The 20864-nt window shown below is 48.7% G+C and overlaps 1 protein-coding gene across 1 annotated transcript in view; it reads right to left on the bottom strand.

Moving 5' to 3' along the window:
• EML3 (EMAP like 3) overlaps positions 1 to 20864 on the bottom strand; it is a 159304-nt gene that overhangs the window by 85578 nt on the left and 52862 nt on the right. The gene's annotated exons all lie outside the window — the stretch shown is intronic.

Here is a 20864-nt window from a genome sequence, read left to right as displayed (position 1 = left end):
CCAAGTATCAGGGGAAAGTGAAGTAGTTGCCCAAAACTATTAAGCTTAGGCTTCTATTATATTATATATTTTTCATTTATTTATTTAATTATTTTTAAGGCCTCTAGAAAAAGGAGTATTTTGTGGTTGTTTAGGAAAACCCTGACTTTTGCTTCCCATTAGTTTTGCATTAGTTTATACACATTCCACAAGTAACACAGAAGAAATATTCCATACACAACCCTGAAGTGACAAATCAGCAAAAATGAAATTAACATTCAGAAATATTCAAACTATTCTTGCACCAAAGACCACTGTTGTTCATTTGTGCCATAAGCGATCTCAGCTTATAAAAGGACAATTGTTTTTTTGTATGTCCTCAAGTATTTAGCCTGTGATTATCTGGTTACTGTATGCAGTAAAATATGCCTAGAGCTATGGAGGAGACCCAGGAGGACCCCACTGCTGACACAGAGACATAAAAAAGCTAAACTGCAGTTTGCCAAAATGTATATGAGTAAGCCAAAATCCTTCTGGGAAAGCGTCTTGTGGACAGAGGAGACCAAGGTAGAGCGGTTTGGTAAAGCACATAATTCTGTTTACCGAAAACAGAATGAGGTCGACAAAGAAAAGAACACAGTACCTACAATCAAATATGGTAGAGGCTCAAAGATGTGTTGGGGTTGGTTTTTTTTCTGTGTTGTTCCAACATACAAAAAGGAAATAAATATGTGTATATGAGGGCTGCTGATAAGTGTTTGGCTTTTAGAAAGAAATGAGATAGGATGATGAAACATTACACTTATTCCACATACTCTCCACTGATGTCAACACACTTCTTACATCGGTATACCAAGTTCTGTAAGCCTAGCAAAAATAAGAAGGATTTCGATTGTGCCTCAAACCAGGCATCCGTAGCAGCCACGGCATCAGAAATGGTGTGAAATTTGGTACCCTTGAGGTGTTTCTTCAGGTTTGGAAACAGATGATAGTCAGAAGGAACTAGATCTGGTGAATAAGGTGGGTGGTCAACCAGCTGGAAGCCCGGCTCTGCCAATTTTGCCGTGATCGCTTGTGCAGTGTGAGCCAAGGCGTTGTCTTGCAGGAACAAGATTCCTTTGGACAGCTTGCCGTGTCTTTTGGTCTTCAGAGCTGCCTTCAATTGGTTCAAAGGTTCAATGTAATACCTTGCATTGATGGTGGAACCCTTTTGAAGGTAGTCCACTAGCAGCACGCCCTCCTTATCCCAGAACACAGATGCCATCACCTTAGTGGCTGATTTTTGCACCCTGAACTTCTTTGGACAAGAGAACTACTGTGCTTCCACTCTTGATTGCTCCTTGTTTTCAGGGTCATACAAATAAGTCCAGGTCTCATCCATAGTGACCAGTCGATCCAGGAAGTTCTTATCGGTCCGGAAACGCTGACAAATGGACCGGGAGGTTTTCACTCGCATTCTTCTCTGATCTGTTGTCAAACATTTGGGGACCCACTTTGCAGATCGCTTCCTCATGTCCAAATATTCATGGATAATGACATTCTCCACTATGAGGTTGTGCACAGCATCAACGATCTCCGGAACAACCACTCTCGGTCGTCCAGGACGTTCCTCATCATTGGTGCTGAAGTGGCCCGGTTTAAATTTGGCAACCCAGTTCTTAACTGTGGAATATGAAGGGCATTGATCCTCCAATGTCTGCGACATATCACCAGGAATATCCTTTGCGGACTTTCCTTGCAGAAACAATAATTTTATCCCTCCTCTGCTCTCAGTTGCTGTGAATATCGCATTAGACTCCGACATTGTGTTTTCCCGCGTTCGTAGAACACAAAACTTTGAAAACATATATTAGAAAAATAAGGCTTTATGTGATGTAACATTTGTTACCATAGAAACAAAAAAAAAAGATCACAAAGCCAAAGACTTATCAGCAGCCCCTCGTAACAAAACATGTAATTGCAGTAATACTTCATTTTCTGGCACAATTTCAAGGGTGCCGACACTTTTGGCCACGGCTGTCCATCATATAATATGTTTATTTACAAACGGCATCAAACAACCGGTTAATGATTGTTACGCCAACATAGCCACCCACATTTTATTCCATAGTGGCCATCAAAGTTGTTCATATTGGCACCGGTCTAATACGAACAATTTGGGGGAGGTACAGTCCTGGAGGGGTCTTCTATGGAAAGTTCATTATTGGACCAGGCTATCGTATGAAAATTTGAGACCAGAGGTTGTTTCAAGCGTTAATTTAAGCAGAGATTTTAGCATGCTCACTAATTTTCAATGGTGGAGCGACTCCTGGGAACCGAGCGTAACCACATTTTGATGATTTGCAGATGTACCATGAATGCGGAATACCCTATAAATATAAAGCCAGAAATGCTGCCCTATTTATATCAAAGTTATGTAAAAAACAAGAACCTGATAATGTTAAGTCAATCTTTCCCTAGTACAGCAGTCAGCATTGTAGATGATGCATAGTAAAGTTACTGGACAGTAGTTATTCTACAAAATCAGCTTCGATTTCAAAACTATAAATTGACAGGTATCAGAAAAGAAAAAAAGAAAAAAAAAGTGTCTGAATGAGACCAGGTATGTGTATGTGCCACAACACACAGGTACACAATACAATGGTGAGCCCTGGCGCTAGGGAAAGGGGAGCGGGGTCACCTCCTCACCTCTCCTGAGGCTGATCCCTGCACTCCCTAACGTCCCTCTACTGGTTTTTTCACCGGTCACCAATCAAGTGCCTATCCCTGTCTTTCCCTGGACTCCGCCCTGTATAGTGCACAGGGTAGTGGGAATGCTAGTCCTGCTCTAGATTAAAGACACAGCGAGGATAAGACAGACAGGGGTAAAATAAACAGCAATCATATAAAGCACTCCAAACAACAAGGGGTAATAATAAGGAACAGACCAGAGGGGAAAAAACAAAAAGGACAAAGGAAAGGCAAAAGTCAACACAGCTTTCATACATCAAATGTTCTCTGAATGGTTTCCTGGTCTTCAGCTCACAAGTTCCCTCTAGAGGGAAGTTAAATAGAAACTATCACCAGTGATTACCTGGGCTAGGAGGGAAGTCTTTATAGCAGGAGGTAATTAGCAATAGAGAACAGCTGGCTATAGCTTTCATTCAGAGTTCAGGAGCCCAGAGGATCTACTTAACCCTAGCAGTGCTGGATAAAAGATAATCTGCACAGCCGGCAGTATTAAGGCCGGTTTCACACATCCGGCTTTTTGCCGTTTTGCCGGATGCGGCGCTCTCCCGTACAGTTAATACAGTACAGTGACAGCGCAACAAGCGCCGGTCACATGCTGTCATGTGACCGGCGCATGTGACCCGGAAGTTACAGCGCTGTCACTGTACTGTATTAACTGTACGGGAGAGCGCCGCATCCGGCAAAACGGCAAAAAGCCGGATGTGTGAAACCGGCCTAACCTGAGCAAGTGTGTGTATGAAGAGCTGCGCTGTGATCTCTGGACAACAGAAATAGGATGGACCACTCTCCGTCATGGTACATTTGTAACAAGAATGGAGTGTTTTCAAAGTGAAAAAAGCCTGAAGGGTTACTTCTTTCAGCTATTTTATGTCTTTTGCAGCCTGAAGTGGTTAAAACATGCCAAAAAAGTGGACTGAAAATAAAGGAGAGCGCAAAAAAGGGCTTTACCAGATAAATGGTGAGTTAGGTAAAATTTAAACCACTCACCTTGCAGGATTGTGGCAGGCACAACTCCTATATAAGGTATAATTTAATGGCGGTTGCTGCAGCTCCACGCGAATAATCTGGAAGGTACTGGAGAAAGAATGGATGTATTGCCGCGCTACCACCAATTCGAAGAAGTGTTGATTAATATTAGTAATTTATTTTACAGGTCGACGCGTTTCTGGGATCAAGTGCCCTTCCACAGGACCATGGAAATCAACAACAGTTTTCGCATTGGTGGTAGTGCGGCAATACATCCATTCTTTCTCTAGTACCATGTCCATTCCAGCATTTTCCAAACACTTTTTCAGTAGCGTTTTGGTGCATAACAGCCGAAGAAAGACGTTGTATGCATGTACACTAAAGGCTACTTTACACACTGCGATATCGGTCCCGATATCGCTAGTGTGGGTACCCGCCCCCATCTGTTGCGCAACACGGGCAAATCGCTGCCCGTGTCGCACAACAGCCGTCACACATACTTACCTGTCCGGCGACGTCGCTGTGACGGGCGAACCGCCTCCTTTCTAAGGGGGCGGCCCGTGCGGCGTCACAGCGACGTCACTGAAGAGTCACTGAACCGCCGCCCAATAGCAGCGGAGGGGCGGAGCTGAGCGGGACGTAACATCCCGCCCACCTCCTTCCTTCCTCATAGCGGCCGGGAGGCAGGTAAGGGGAGCTTCCTCGTTCATGCGGCGTCACACGCAGCGATGTGTGCTGCCGCAGGAACGAGGAACAATTTCGTTACTGCTGCAGTAACGATTTTTAAGAATGGACCCCCATGTCGCCGATTAGCGATTTTGCACGTTTTTGCAACGATGCAAAATCGCTTATCGGTGTCACACGCAACGGCATCGCTAATGCGGCCGGATGTGCGTCACAAATTCCGTGACCCCAACGACTCCGCATTAGCGATGTTGCAGCGTGTAAAGCCCGCTTTAGGCTGTTTTCACATGATACATTTTTTTTCTTCCAGCATTTTTTGCTGCAGTTTGTTGACAATTTTTGTTTTGCAACAAATACAGTATGGTCAGACTTTGGCTACAAGTCAATAATAAATTTTGGTTATTTTTTTATGTTTCAACTTTATACACTTTTGTTGCCTTTTTTTTTTTTAAGTTTTTGGCCTTTATCCCTCAAGAGCATTATGTTCTAATCATTTGTCATTTTTTTAATAATCTTATATTTATTTTTTTTTACAGCAGCTAAAAATGCTTGTGTATACACATGTGCATCCACATACAGAAGAAATCTGGGTGGGAAAAAAAAAATATATATCTCTCTCTCATATACAGTACAGACCAAAAGTTTGGACACACCTTCTCATCTCTAGAACAACTGTTAAGAGGAGGAGACTTTGTGCAGCAGGCCTTCATTGTAAAATAGCTGCTAGGAAACCACTGCTAAGGACAGGCAACAAGCAGAAGAGACTTGTTTGGGCTAAAGAACACAAGGAATGGACATTAGACCAGTGGAAATTTGTGCTTTGGTCTGATGAGTCCAAATTTGAGATCTTTGAATCCAACCACCGTGTCTTTGTAGAACATAGATGGTTCCCACCGTGAAGCATGGAGGAGGAGGTGTGATGGTGTGGGGGTGCTTTGCTGGTGACACTGTTGGGGATTTATTCAAAATTGAAGGCATACAGAACCAGCATGGCTACCACAGCATCTTGCAGCGGCGTGCTATTCCATCCGGTTTGCGTTTAGTTGGACCATAATTTATTTTTCAACAGGAAAATGACCCCAAACACACCTCCAGGCTGTGTAAGGGCTATTTGACTAAGGAGAGTGATGGGGTGCTACGCCAGATGACCTGGCCTCCACAGTCACCAGACCTGAACCCAATCGAGATGGTTTGGGGTAAGCTGGACCACAGAGTGAAGGCAAAAGGGCCAACAAGTGGTAAGCATCTCTGGGAACTCCTTCAAGACTGTTGGAAAACCATTTCTGCTGACTATCTCTTGAAGCTCATCAAGAGAATGCCAAGAGTCTGCAAAGCAGTAATCAAAGCAAAAGGTGGCTACTGTGAAGAACCTAGAATATAAGACATATTTTCAGTTGTTTCACACTTTTTGAAGTATTTTATTCCACATGTTTTCATTCATAGTTTTGATGCCTTCAATGTGAATCTACAATTTTTAGAGTCATGAAAATAAAGAAAACTCTTTGAATCAGGAGGTGTGTCCAAGCTTTTGGTCTGTACTGTATGTATACATACACACAGAGATAGATAGATAGATAGATAGATATATCTCTATATATGTATCGACATCTATCTATCTATATATCTATCTACATCTATCTATAGATCTATCATCCATCTACATCTCTCTATCTATAACTATATACATCTATATACATCTATCTATCCCTCTATCTATCTACATCTATCTACATCTATCTACCTACATCTATCTAAATCTATCTATATACAGGCATTTCCACGGATTCTAGACATTTTGGCCAATCTTTATGCAGATTTCTTGCAGAGCTAGCAGCAAATCTGCACCAAAATTCCAAATGTCAGCCTCAGGTTTTTTGGCATAGAAATAGACTTTTTGGCCAGCGTGTTAACATTACAGCCCCTTGTATTCCTTTTAAGTGCATGGTAAAGTACTTTCTTAATACTCAGCAATTCGGCGCTTGCCATCAACTACTTAAACCTTCATTTGTTATTTCACGGATGACATCCAGAAGTCTGGACTCCCCCCCGCTGTGTGGGAAATTGGAATTAAGGCCACTTTCAATAAAATGTTCTACACAAAGATAAAAATCCAGAATCATCTGTAGACAATTACCTTCTTTATTCAGTCATTTGCTGTGCATGACCAGTTTGGGTCCCTGCCCAGAATTTGGATGCAGCCTGCGCCGATGTGAGGTGGCATGCTGACAGCGCTGACCTCTGCTTGGCACCGATAGAGCCTGGGGGTTAGTAGACAACAAAATGTCTATCTCTCTATACGTAATCTCATCACGGATTATCCACCAAGTCTGGAAATCTTACTTAGAAAGACAATGCAGGTCTCGATTCATTATTTCGTTTGTGCTTTTTGTTCTGTAAGGTTTTGGTTCCACTTGCGGTTTGTGCGGACGAGTGCAATCCGATAAAACCTTGGACTGCACTCGCACCAGTGCAAAACTAAGGGACAGTGTCCATCTGCGATTGATTTCTCATGCCATAGCGGCATGCGGAATGAATCGCAGCATGCTGCTTTTGGCAACGAGTCTCGGCTTATGCACCCCCATACAAGTCTATGTGAGTGTGTGAAACATCGCACTGCACTCGCATGTCATCCAACTGCAGGGCGATATACGCAGAGACAGACAGTGGAGGAGATGGGGAGAAAGTGCTCCCTCCCTCTTCTCCACAGCTGTGATCTGACCGCAGTGCGATATACGCAAAGACAGGAGATGGTGAGAAAGTGCTCCCTCCCTCTTCCCCGCAGCTGTGATCTGACCGCAGTGCGATATACGCAAAGACAGGAGATGGGGAGAAAGTGCTCCCTCCCTCTTCCCCGCAGCTGTGATCTGACCGCAGTGCGATATACGCAAAGACAGGAGATGGGGAGAAAGTGCTCCCTCCCTCTTCCCCGCAGCTGTGATACGCGGATCACAGTCGCATGACCCTCGGCTGATGCTCGCACCAGAGGGTCATTAGCATATCGCTTCCCATGCTCTCGCATCACAAGCTATGCGCAAGTGGAACCGAGCCCTAATTTGCACCTTATTATTCTTTTCTGCTGCCCCCTTTTTAATCTATGTTATGTATAGCTTCTCCTCTTTGTTTTGTATGTTGTCTATTGAGGGTGGGGTTACTGCATATTTTTGGCTATTTCATCAATTTTAACTATAAAAATGTTCTAAATTTTTGCGCAGATGTATTCTAGTTCCCCCCTGAAGTGATTTCACGTACGTCAGAATTTTTATCTCTAATTTTGTGACATTTTAGTGGAATGTGTGACATTTTACTGTACAAAATGAGTTAAAAAAAAAAAAAAAAAAAAAAAATGGATATTTTTTATATTTGCAAAAAATTATGTTTCACTGGTGCCATTTAGAACAATTTGACGAAAAAATATGACAGAATACAACTAGATTAAAAAAAAGTAGGGTAACTTAAGAATAAAAAATGGATGTATTAGTGCCCCAGGTCACTGTATACCTGAATGGTGAAAGATTGCAGCAAACACGGGCAAAGACACCCCTGTCACTATGTGCCACAAAGCATTAGTAACTATTATATCCATAGCTGGTGCGCACATCTCACACAAATCCTACCAGCAATGCCAAGAACAGCATAGAGTAAATTTTCACTTAAAGGGACCCTGTAAGGTGCAATATATACCCAGAACCATGAGCAGTTCTGGGTGTATATTTCTAATCCCTGCCTAACCGTCCCTGTATCTAGTAGCATAGATAAAGAGGTCTTTAGAAAAAGTAATTCTATAGATCCTTTATGACATGCTAATGAGTGCAGGGACTAGTCACAAGGGCATTATTAGTTCCTGTTCTCATTCCGCCCTCTTAGCATGTTACCCCACAGGGACGTGCTAACATGCTATTCAATACCCAGCGTCATCGGTGGTGATGCGCGTATTTGTGTCCACTGTCACCACCTCTCAAACACCGAGCTTAGGCTCAGTGTGGATATGTCGCGGGCGGAGAGGGGACGCTGCGCTCACCCACTGCTCTGGACGGGGATCCCAAAAGCGATGACAGGGAGCAGCTTGGATGTTGGTTCTCCCCTCCGTGGGTAGGGGGGTTGGTTGTCCCGGGGCCCCGGTGAGGGTTAGGGATGGCAGGCGGGTTACGGGGTCTGGTGAGGTGCAGGGTGCAGGGGCAGCGCTGTGCCGCATGGCACGGTGGTACTCACTCAGCCAGTAATTCACACGGAGTCTCTGGTCAAACAAACGGCTGGATGGACGGGTCCCACAGACGGCTGCGGTAGCTCTCCCGGTAGGTTGATGGTGACTGCCTTTCCCTGCACCTGTGTTGTGTTTACGGTTCCAATGGCTTCCCACCGGTAACCCGCTCCCCAGCTTGGATAGATGCTGAAGGAGTCCCTTTTGCCCGCAGGCTCTGGCCCTGGGAACTGTAGCCTTGGCGGTGACTGTGTTTCCCTTTACGGTGTGAGCTGTTGCCTTCAATCGGGTCTTGACTGCTGGGAAACCCCGGAGGTTCCCTTCGCTAACGGATTTGACCAGTTTTACGGCGACTCCTAGCCTGATCAGGGTCCGTAAGCCCTGCCGGATGGTGCTGGCTTCTCTTTGCTCCCCGATCCGGTACCATCGGGCCACCGCCCGTCCCCGGTCCTTACGGTTCGCTCCAATCAGCCTCTCCTGCAGACGGTCACCACCGTCTGCCAACCTTGCAGTATGTGCCCGGGCCACGCACCCGGACACGGTCAGTCTCCTCTATTACCACTTCACCCTTCAATACTCAAAACTAATCTGACTCCTTTTCCCGCCTCCAGGACTGTGTACTACTCGGTGGGCGGGACCAACCGCCTGGCCCACCCCCTGGTGTGGACATCAGCCCCTGGAGTAAGGCAACAAGGATTTTTGTTTGGCTTCAGTGTGCCTAGCCGGGGTGTGGGGTGTGTAGGTGTAGTACCTGTGATGACCTGGCTTGTCCAGGGCGCCACATTCCCCCTTAGTAAACTGCAGACCGTCCGCGGGCTGCCCGTCCATCACCGGTTTTATTTTTGGTTAACTGCAAAGAGATAGAAAACGGTAAAAGGCATGTAAAAACATCACAAACATTTTTCAACGGTACGACTTCCGCTCTTCTCCCACCCAAACAACCTGGCCCTGATGCTGCCCCTAAGAAGTGGGCAGCACCCCTTGCCCCAGTCCATCACCAGGCTGCCCGAGCGGGTTCTGTCTCTTTCAGGGGACCAGCGTCCATGGGGACCCCTGAACCCCCGGAGGATCGCCACCGGTTACGGTAGTGGCGGGCCTGGGCCATCACTTTACTCCAGGCCCATCCTCGCAAATCAGCCTCTCCGGAGGCGGTAACGTTTTCAAGCCAACAACATTTTTATTTACATCCCACTAAGTTTGTGGTTGCCCTGCAAGTTCTCGGGCTTGTCCGTAAGCAGTTCCTTACGCAACGGTTTGCAGACAGTCCCTACAGGGAAAACAGTTGCCGGCAACAACCGGTTCAATCAAAACATCAATCAGGTTACTTCTTCGGTTGATCATTCTTCACTTATCATTCAAACTTTTAACAACAACGGTGCTGATGGTCCCAACGGGGACAACGTTTTGGCGGAGGACCGCCGGCATCACTTTAGGTCCACTTCACCGACCGGGGTAGAGGGCTGAGCGGGCACTTGAAGCCCCTGGCCTACTCTCAGCCGGACACCCAGGGCGTACCATCCCCTCTCCCCACAATGTCGGGTGTAGTTGACGAGGTCACCGGGGAGCAGATTGCGGCTGGGATGGTCTTCCGGTAAGTGGTCATTTACATCTCTTCGAGCCACGAAAATTTCCGCCGCCAGGCCCGGTTCGTAAATGAAGCCATATCCCCTTCGGGTATCAAATCTCCGCACCTGTCCTTCATATCTCGGGCCCCGCACCCGGAAGGTGGCTCTTCGGAGGCGCTCCTTCTCTTCAATAGTGCGGCCCACCAACTCCGCCTTCCTCCTCTCGGCGATCTCCAGGCCCAGCAGTGTCGGCTCCCTGTCCCAATACGGGGCTGTTGCGGGCCCCTGCGCACGGGTCGGGCCCCGCGAGACCTCCTTGACGCTGCCCACCACTGGCAATCTGGGTGGAAGGTCCCGCGGTGACTTGGCCTGGGGTGCTGCCTTACAGCGGCGACCCAGCGCAACCTCAGCCGAGGAGTGGGGAACGGGCACAGGGATCCTCTCCCGCTGAGCCTCCGCCTCCTCCGGCATGAGACGGGCTGCCGGGGTCGGTACGGGGTCAGGCACGATCACCGGTGCCTCCGGTACAGCTTCACTGACGGGCTCGGCCTTTGGTGTCTTCCAAGGGAGCGGTGCTGCACGGTCACGGGCCTCGGCTGCAGGTCGGCCCTCCTGGGCGGATTGGCGGGGTACCGCTACCGGTTGTTGTGGTAGCGGGCCTAGTGACGGGGCAGCAGCAGCCAACACGGGTAGCAGGGGAGGTAGCAGGGCGAGCGGGTGTAGACCGGGCCCCTCGGCCGCGATGACCGACCCACTAGGGGTACAGGATCGTGGGTCACTTAGCCTCTCTTCCAAGACTCCCTCCACCTCGCGTCTCCGTATGGCCGCCACCACCTCCGCCATGTCGGCCTCCCACTCCTCCAAGAGGAGTTGCACTCTGATCTGCAGCCGTTGTTGCAGCTGAGTGGTCCAGACCTCCACCCACGCCGCGGTTCCAGGCGCGGGGGCTACGGTGCTGCGGGACGGTTGGTACATCACTGCGGTGGCCTCTTCCAGGAACAAAAAGATGGCCGCAGGATCCTGGCGTCCCTGCTTTTATAGCCGCGGGCTACATGCGGCCAGACGCCATCCGTCCCCTAGTCTTTTTCCGGCTCCTGCTCTATAGGGGCGGGGTTTCGGCTTTCGCGCCTCCACTACTCGGGAAGACGCTCGAGCGGGGAATTTTCGCGCCCAAAATGGCGGCTACTCCAAATTTTCGGACGGACACCACCGGCGGTCACAAGGCGCACCTCTACCAGACAGCAGAGCAGTAACATCCTGTTCGTGACGCCAAGTTGTCGCGGGCGTAGAGGGGACGCTGCGCTCACCCACTGCTCTGGACGGGGATCCCGGGAGCGATGACAGGGAGCAGCTTGGATGTTGGTTCTCCCCTCCGTGGGTAGGGGGATTGGTTGTCCCGGGGCCCCCGTGAGGGTTAGGGATGGCAGGCGGGTTACGGGGCCTGGTGAGGTGCAGGGTCGCGGGGGCAGCGCTGTGCCGCATGGCACGGTGGTACTCACTCAGCCAGTAATTCACACGGAGTCTCTGGTCAAACAAACGGCTGGACGGGTCCCACAGACGGCTGCGGTAGGTCTCCCGGTAGGTTGATGGTGACTGCCTTTCCCTGCACCTGTGTTGTGTTTACGGTTCCAATGACTTCCCACCGGTAACCCGCTCCCCAGCTTGGATGGATGCTGAAGGAGCCCCTTTTGCCCGCAGGCTCTGGCCCTGGGAACTGTAGCCTTGGCGGTGACTGTGTTTCCCTTTACGGTGTGCGCTGTTGCCTTCAATCGGGTCTTGACTGCTGGGAAACCCCGGAGGTTCCCTTCGCTAACGGATTTGACCAGTTTTACGGCGACTCCTAGCCTGATCGGGGTCCGTAAGCCCTGCCGGATGGTGCTGGCTTCTCTTTGCTCCCCGATCCGGTACCGTCGGGCCACCGCCCGTCCCCAGTCCTTACGGTTCGCTCCAATCAGCCTCTCCTGCAGACGGTCACCACCGTCTGCCAACCTTGCAGTATGTGCCCGGGCCACGCACCCGGACACGGTCAGTCTCCTCTACTACCACTTCACTCTTCAAAACTCAAAACTAATCTGACTCCTTTTCCCGCCTCCAGGACTGTGTACTCCTCGGTGGGCGGGACCAACCCCCTGGCCCACCCCCTGGTGTGGACATCAGCCCCTGGAGGAAGGCAACAAGGATTTTTGTTTGGCTTCGGTGTGCCTAGCCGGGGTGTGGGGTGTGTAGATGTAGTACCTGTGACGACCTGGCTTGTCCAGGGTGCCACAGATAGTCAGAAGTCACTGCACTTCCGGTCGTTAGCACTAGACCTCTCTGAAGCTGGGGCGTGTACACCCGGCTTGATGGTGCGTATGACCGGAAGCGCAGAGACTTCTAATCATGCGCACGGAGCCTAAATCTGGTGTCTGAGAGGTGGTGACAGCGGACACTGGGTATTCGTGTCACTACTGATGACGCTGGGCATTCAATAGCATGTTAGTACACCCCTGTGGGCGTGTTGACATGCTAAGAGGGTGGAATGAGGGCAGGAACTAACACCCTTGTGACTAGTCCCGCCGCTCATTACTCTATACTTTTGCTAAAGATCTCTTTATCTATGCTACTAGATACAGGGACGGTTAGGCAGGAATTAGTGATATGCACCCAGAACTGCTCGTGGTTCTGGGTGCATATTACACCTGACAGGTTCACTTTAAGGTGCGGACTGAAGCAGCTGTGGTATGTTAATCCCTGATGAAGGAGCCCAGGAGCTCTGTAACGCATTGGATTCTTTTGATTCCTTCAGCCTCTCTGGCTCCCATACCCAACATAGCGTCACCTTTAGTGCCGCACTCTGCGCCTTGCCGACAGCGCCGATGGCCAGGCGTCCCGAGCATGACATCACGTTAGTAGCGAACATGTGACTTTGCACGGTGGAATAGACCCGCACGGCACCCGACTACTACCCCCATCCACTACAGTGTCCATCTGCAGAGTTGTGGAGACACACCAGCCACCAACTATTCGTGCAAGTAGTGAATAGTATGGCATTCGGATTAATTACTCGTTACAGTGCAAGTATTCCCCATTGTCTTGCATTGCACATGCTATTCGGAAGGAATACACGAGTATTAGACAATATTCGTTATGAGTATAGCGAGTGTGATTAGTTAGGTACTCGCTCAACTCTAGTGTTTAATAGTTAAACTTGAGAATAAACCACAAATGATGAATTGGTCCCGTATAGAGATGAGTGGACCTGTTGAAGTTTGATTCGGCGGGGTCAGTCGAACTTTAAGTTTGGTTTGGGACTTGAACCCCAATGGAAGTCACTGATTGGGCAGGTCGGGTCTGCGTCCACATGCAGCAAACCATAAACTGATCCCTTTCGAGGGTGGATGGGTAGGTTTTTTCCATTATTTGTTTGGTGCACACTACATCCGATCACGCTGTTGTGACCCCCAGTGCACGCCGATCAAACACTGCAAGCGGCTCGCACCGGGCTGAGCACCGAGCGTACCCGAGCACAGCGATGCACCGAGTGTATCCGAGCACAGCGATGCACCGAGTGTATCCGAGCACAGCGATGCACCGAGTGTATCCGAGCACAGCGATGCACCGAGTGTATCCGAGCACAGCGATGCACCGAGTGTATCCGAGCACAGCGATGCACCGAGTGTATCCGAGCACAGCGATGCTCGTGCGAGTGACGTTCTTACGTAAAGCACCCGATCTCCGAACCCAAACTTAGATTTAACATAAACGTCCAAACACTGAACCTCAGGTTCGCTTTTCTCTAGTCCCGTAATCTTCATTTATTCCTCTCTCATATTCCTATTTTGTCTCATAGTGCAAAGTAAAATGTAGATATAAATAGCTAATGCTGATAAAGGTGATCATTACCTCCCAATACTTCGCTCAACCCTTTGGCTGCAACAGGTAATAAAGAATGTTAATCCTCAGCCTTCAGTCATTTACCAGTCAAAAAAAAAAAAATGGAGGTATTTTTACAAAACTTGCAGATTGACAAACCGGTTTATCTAAGCAATAATGATACAGTCTCGCCCGATCCAGAAGCCTTAATGTAAACCTGTCAGTAATGGTACATAGGGAACCCAAACTACTGCAGAACAGGACAGGGAAGGAATTCCAAAGATCCAGCTCTTCTCCCGTGCTACGTTGCGATGAAACCTAAGTGAGCACTATGCTATACATGCTTAGGTCGTTCCAAGCATGGTACCCATAATATTTCCATGTAAACTTAGGCACTTCTGGCACTATATCTTTTTTTTATATATATATAGCGCTAACATATTCCGCAGCGCTTTACATTCATCAGGAACACTGTCCCCATTGGGGCTCACAATCTAAATTCCCTATCAGTATGTCTTTAGAGTGTAGGAAGAAACCCACACAAACACGGGAAGAACATACAAACTCCTTGCAGATGATGTCCATGGTGGGATTCGAACCCAGGACCCCAGTGCTGCAAGACTGCAGGGCTAACCACTGAGCCACCGTGCCACCACTATGTGTGGCCATACAGTCTTAAATGTTTCCGGCAAATTGCCCACTTGCCTAGTTTTAGAAAGACAACTGTTTGGAAACCACCCAACGTGTCACATCGCTCTGTGTAGAGGTGGATATATTATTGGTGCAACAAGGGGCCCAGGAGGTCAGGGGGGCCCATTTCTGCCTCCAAAGCAGGTGCAATTTAGCATTTTTATGAGCTCTTGGCCCATATATTGTTCTTGCACAGGGCCCCTTTTCTGTCTGTGTCCATGTCTCTGTGCAACTGTGGTTTCTAACGGTGCCCTTATACATTAGGTAAAAAAAAATGGCCAAAATAACATTTTAACCACAAATGAATGTTCTTCAGCTGTTTTGGTCAAATAATAAATCATTCCTTTCGACTGATGACTGACCAATAAATATTTATTATGGTGCAATACACCAGTTGGGGATGCTGGACTTTTTCTGCCGAAGGCGCTTCCAGTGCAATATTGGCCGATGCAGTCTGCAATGTATTTTGGGTCCATTCTCATTTAAAGGGAATATTTCACCAGGTTTTTGCTATCCCATCTGAGTACAGCATGTTGTATGGGCAGACACCTTGATTTCAGCAATGTCTCTCTTATTGGGCTGCTTGCTACAGTTTTCATAAAATCCCTGTTTTCTCTGCTTCAAATCCAGCAGTACTTAATGTTTGTCACATGAGGTTTAGGCACGGGTGTGCCAGCAGGACTTCACATTTGGCACATGAGGCTTAGGCACGGGAGTGCCAGCAGGACTTCACATTTGTCACATGAGGCTTAAGCTAGCTATCGCTATTGCTAGCGATGTCGCTGTGTGTGACATTTAGCAACGACCTGGCCCCTGCTGTGAGGTCGCCGGTCGTTGCTGAATGTCCTGGACCATTTTTTGGTTGTTGCTCTCCCGCTGTGAAGCACACAACGCTGTGTTTGACAGCGAGAGAGCAATGATCTGAATGTGCAGGGAGCAGGGAGCCAGCTTCTGCGGATGCTGGTAACCAAGGTACACATTAAGTAACCAAGCAAAGGCATTGCTTGGTTACCCAATATTTACCTTGGTTACCAGCATCCGCAGCTTCTAGAAGCCGGCTCCCTGCACACGTAGCCAAGGTACACATCAGGTAACTATAAGCAAAGTGCTTTGCTTAGTAGCCCAATCTGTACCATGGTTATGAAGCACAGCGTCGTTACATGGGTCACTGGTGGCTGATCTGTGGAGATCTGCCTGATTGACAGCTCACCAGCGACCATGTAGCGACGCTCCAGCGATCCCTGCCAGGTCAGATCGCTGGTGGGATTGCTGGAGCGTCGCTTAGTGTGACGGTACCTTTAGGCACGGGAGTGCCAGCAGGACTTCACGTTTGTCACATGAGGCTTAGGCACGGGAGAGCCAGCAGGACTTCATGTTTGTCAAAGTGACAATGATTAAGACCAACTAGGTTGAAACGTTATTCCTTGTCGCCTTCACCTATTTTGTATGTACCACTTCTACAATTACAGACTTTGCATATTGAAATAAGCGTGCAGTGATTCTCTCCATATCACTGGTCATTATGACTGTCCTTCCCTTCCCAGAATAGATGAAGCAGAGGCCAATATTTGCTAAAAGCTTAAAGGTCCAGTCACACTAAGCAACTTACCAGCGATCCCAACAACGATAGGGATCGCTGGTAAGTTGCTAGGAGGTTGCTGGTGAGATGTCACACTGCGACGATCCAGCGATCCCACCAGCAACCTGACCTGGCAGGGATCGCTGGAGCGTGGCTACACGAGTTGCTGGTGAGCTCACCAGCAACCAGTGACCAGCCCCCAGCGCCGCGTGGAAGATGCTGCGCTTGGTAACTAAGGTAAATATCGGGTAACCAACCCGATATTTACCTTGGTTACCACCGCACGGAGATACACGTGCAGAGAGCAGGGAGCAGCGCACACTGAGCGCTGGCTCCTTGCTCTCCTAGTTACAGCACACATCGGGTTAATTACCCGATGTGTGCTGCAGCTAAATGTGCACAGAGCAGGAGCCGGCACTGACAGTGAGAGCGGAGGAGGCTGGTAACAAAGGTAAATATCGGGTAACCAAGGACAGGGCTTCTTGGTTACCCGATGTTTACATTGGATACCAGCCTCCGCAGAAGCCGGCTCCTGCTGCCTGCACATTTAGTTGTTGCTGTCTCGCTGTCACACACAGCGATCTGTGCTTCACAGCAGGACAGCAACAACTAAAAAATGGCCCAGGACATTCAGCAACAACCAACAACCTCACAGCAGGGGCCAGGTTGTTGCTGGATGTCACACACAGCAACATCGCTAGCAACGTCACAAAAGTTGTTCGTTAGCAGCGATGTTGCTAGCGATGTTGCTTAGTGTGACGGGGCCTTAAGTAACACCATAATCTGTTACATTAAAGTGACAGGAGTGCACTATCCATGTAAGATTGCCTTATTTATACTGTTAATGTTGTTCCCATCACGAGGATGAGATAATCTGCCTCTCCCTACTACAGAGAGGTAGTGTAGTCTGGGAACCTAAAGAAGAGTAATAAATCCGGCAATAAATTATGGAAATGGAGCCGCTCTACACTGGCCGCATTTCATCGAGTTTTCCAGACTTCTGCATGAAATGTGACATAAGACTTTATATTTAATATTCCGGAATGTTTCCACTGATTGACCGCTATACACCAAATGTGTTCATTTTCTCCGCAAACAAGCAAATTCTGTAGTGAAAGTACGGCAACAGAGAATTAGGTTATTTCCTGGAAATTTAGAAGGCTGATGCTCTACATGGACAAAAGTATTGGGATGCACCTCACTCACTGGATTCAGGTTTTCCCACTCGGTCCCATTGCCACAAGTATATTAGATCCGTGCCGATTGCCTTCATACACATTAGTGACAATGGCTGGTGGTAAACAGCTCACTGATACCAGTGCAGCACTGATGTAGAAATCTGTTCATGACATATTTTACCTAAGTATTCCACTGTCATCTGTGAGTGGCAGCATTAAGAAAGCACTGAAGAGGCCACAAAGTGGAGACCATATAACGTTACACAGCGGGGTTGCACTTCCTTTGGTATTAACATCTGCCCAATAATCACGTGAAGGGAGCTTCATGGCCGAGCAGCTCCAGCCGTACATCACCAAGCACAATACCGAGCCATACATCACCAAGCACAATGCCAAGCCGTACATCACCAAGCACAATGCCGAGCCGTACATCACCAAGCACAACACTGAGCCATACATCCCCAAACACAATGTCAAGCCGTACATCACCAAGCACAATGCCAAGCCGTACATCACCAAGCACAATGCCGAGCCGTACATCACCAAGCACAACACTGAGCCATACATCCCCAAACACAATGTCAAGCCGTACATCACCAAGCACAATGCCGAGCCGTACATCACCAAGCACAATGCCGAGCCGTACATCACCAAGCACAATGCCGAGCTGTACATCACCAAGCACAATACCGAGCCATACATCACCAAGCACAATGCCGAGCCGTACATCACCAAGCACAATACCGAGCCGTACATCACCAAGCACAATGCCGAGCCGTACATCACCAAGCACAATGCTGAGCCATACATAACCAAGCACAATGTCGAGCCGTACATCACCAAGCACAATGCCGAGCCGTACATCACCAAGCACAATGCTGAGCCATACATCACCAAGCACAATGCCGAGCCATACATCACCAAGCACAATGCCGAGCCGTACATCACCAAGCACAATGCCGAGCCGTACATCACCAAGCACACTGCCGAGCCATACATAACCAAGCACAATGCCGAGCTGTACATCACCAAGCACAATGCCGAGCCATACATTACCAAGCACAATGCCGAGCCGTACATTACCAAGCACAATGCCGAGCTTCGGATGGAGTGGTGTAAAGCTGCCACCACTGGACTCTGGAGGAAACATGCTCTATATGCGTTTGATGGATGAGTCTGGGTTTGGTGAACGAGAATGTTACTCCCTGACTACATTGTGCCCACTGTACATTTTTAAGGGAGAGACATTAATATGGAGTTGTTTTTCAGGGTCAACCTCTTAGTTTCAGTGAAGGGAAATCTCAGCTACCAAACGATGACCTTTGTGGGAACAGTTTGGGGTAGGCACATGTCTGTTCCCCATGACGGTGCACAATGCAGAAAGTCCATGAAGTCATGGTTGAGGGAATATGGAGTATGTTCTCTTGCACAGAGTCCCGACCTCAACCTCATACAACACCTATGGGGGGGTGGGAGAGGACCAGAAATCTTGAGCCTGGTCCTATCAGTGTATGACCTGTCAAAAGGATTTTTTTGATAATTGAGCAAAAATCCCCACAGATATTTCTACAAGATTTTGGAGGTCAGTCCAAAGTGGGGACAACTTCATATCAAAGGGAACCTGTCACCAGGATTTTCCCTTATGAGCTGCGGCCACCACCAGTGAGGCCTTATATACAGCATCTACAATACTGTACATAAGAGCCCAGGCCAATCTGGAGAACATTAAAAACACCTTTACACTACTCACCTGCAGGGCAGTCTGGTTTGATGGATGTCGCTGCTCTCCAGTCCAGCACCTCCTCCAGCTTGTGCAATCGCTGTCCTCTTGCCCAGCCCCATGCATATGACGCGTCCTACCTCATTCACACAGAGGCCTCCATTGTGCTCCTGCGCATGCGCACTTCGATCTGCCCAGTTGAGAGCAGATCAAAGTACCGTAGAGCGCATGCGCGGGCGGCCTTTGATCTTTTTCACACCTGCACATTACAGTACTTTGCTCTCTTCTCAGCCGGCCAGATCAAATTGCATAAGCGCAGGACCGCAATGGAGGCCTCTGTGTGAATGAAACAGGACGTGTCATGTACACGGGGCTAGGCAGGAGAATGGTGATGGAAGGAAGACAGGAAGTGCCGGACCGAGATCAGCGATGACCATCGGACCGAACCACCCCCTAGGTGAGTATTATAAAGTTGTTTTTTATGTTATACCCAGCGGCCTGGGCTCCTATATACAGTATACTAGAATACTGTATATAAGGTATCACTGGTGGTGGCCGCAGCTCATAAGGTAAAATTCTGGTGACAGGTTCCCATAAAGGTCTATGAATTAAAAAATTGTGTTGGGGGCCAGAATAGCTCCTGTTGGTGTCCCAATGCTGCTGTCCACATAGTGTATTTCCTACCACCACTGGTATCTGATTATATTTCCAACTCCAACCAATATCAGCTAATAGGAAAACTCGGACTTGGAAGGAGACTAAGGACTACATGTTCAGTAAGGTCTAAGCCACACGGCATGAAAATCGGTGCGAGTGGTGTAGTGCAAAAAAAACAAAAACAAATCGCATTCCACTTGGACCAATATTAGCCTGTGTGTCAGCACCCATGAGCGATTATTTTCTCAGCCCTAATTGGACCGAGAAAACAATCGCGCAGCATGCTGCGGGTGTAATGCGTTCCTGGTTTCTCTCACACCCATTCAAGTCTATGGGGCGAGAGAAAGATCGCACTACACTTGCGGTACACCGGTGTACCGCGAGTGCAGGGTGAGAATGGCAATAGCCGGCAACGGAGGAGAGAGGGAGATAAATCCCTCCCTCCCCTTCGCAGCACCGGCCCGCCCCTCCACAGCACCGGCCCGCCCCTCCTCAGCTGAGGTTTGCTCGCACGATCGGACCTCAGTCGTAGGGACACTCGCATGACACTCGGCTCTGCTGTACCGCCAGCATGAGCCGAGTTACATGCGAGGGGATCGCAATAATCCCAGTGTGGTCCCAGCCTAATGCCCCCTCCCCAGACTGTAGGGAGAAGTTCTGGTGGCATCAGGTAGACCAGCCCTTCCCCTTCTGCCCTGCGTCAGAGACTAGAAAAGTGAGAGCATCCGGCATTGCCCTCCACAGACCGTGGCTTAGTATTTGTGAGGCAAATCCTGGGATATGAAGACGAATTATGATTTCCAGTCATAATCGCTCTCATCACTCCATGGCCGTGCCCCCTCCCTTCTTGTTCTCAATGTCCAACATCTTGGAAGGTGTCACATCCTAGCAACACATCCCATGGCCATCTCCTGTGATATGGAGATTAGATGATGTGGGAACAATGGACACAGGATGACTCCCTGCCGTGACCCTGTGGTAGGGGCTGCTATCTAATTAGCAAGGCTATGGAAGTATCCAGACAGGACGACTCCAGTAAAATATGGTTCATATCTCACAAGCCATA

This window comes from Anomaloglossus baeobatrachus, chromosome 10, assembly GCF_048569485.1.
Source record: "Anomaloglossus baeobatrachus isolate aAnoBae1 chromosome 10, aAnoBae1.hap1, whole genome shotgun sequence".
Lineage (NCBI taxonomy): Eukaryota > Metazoa > Chordata > Amphibia > Anura > Aromobatidae > Anomaloglossus > Anomaloglossus baeobatrachus.
Note: the sequence above shows the minus strand (reverse complement) of the source record. Positions and strands in the feature narration are given on the sequence as shown.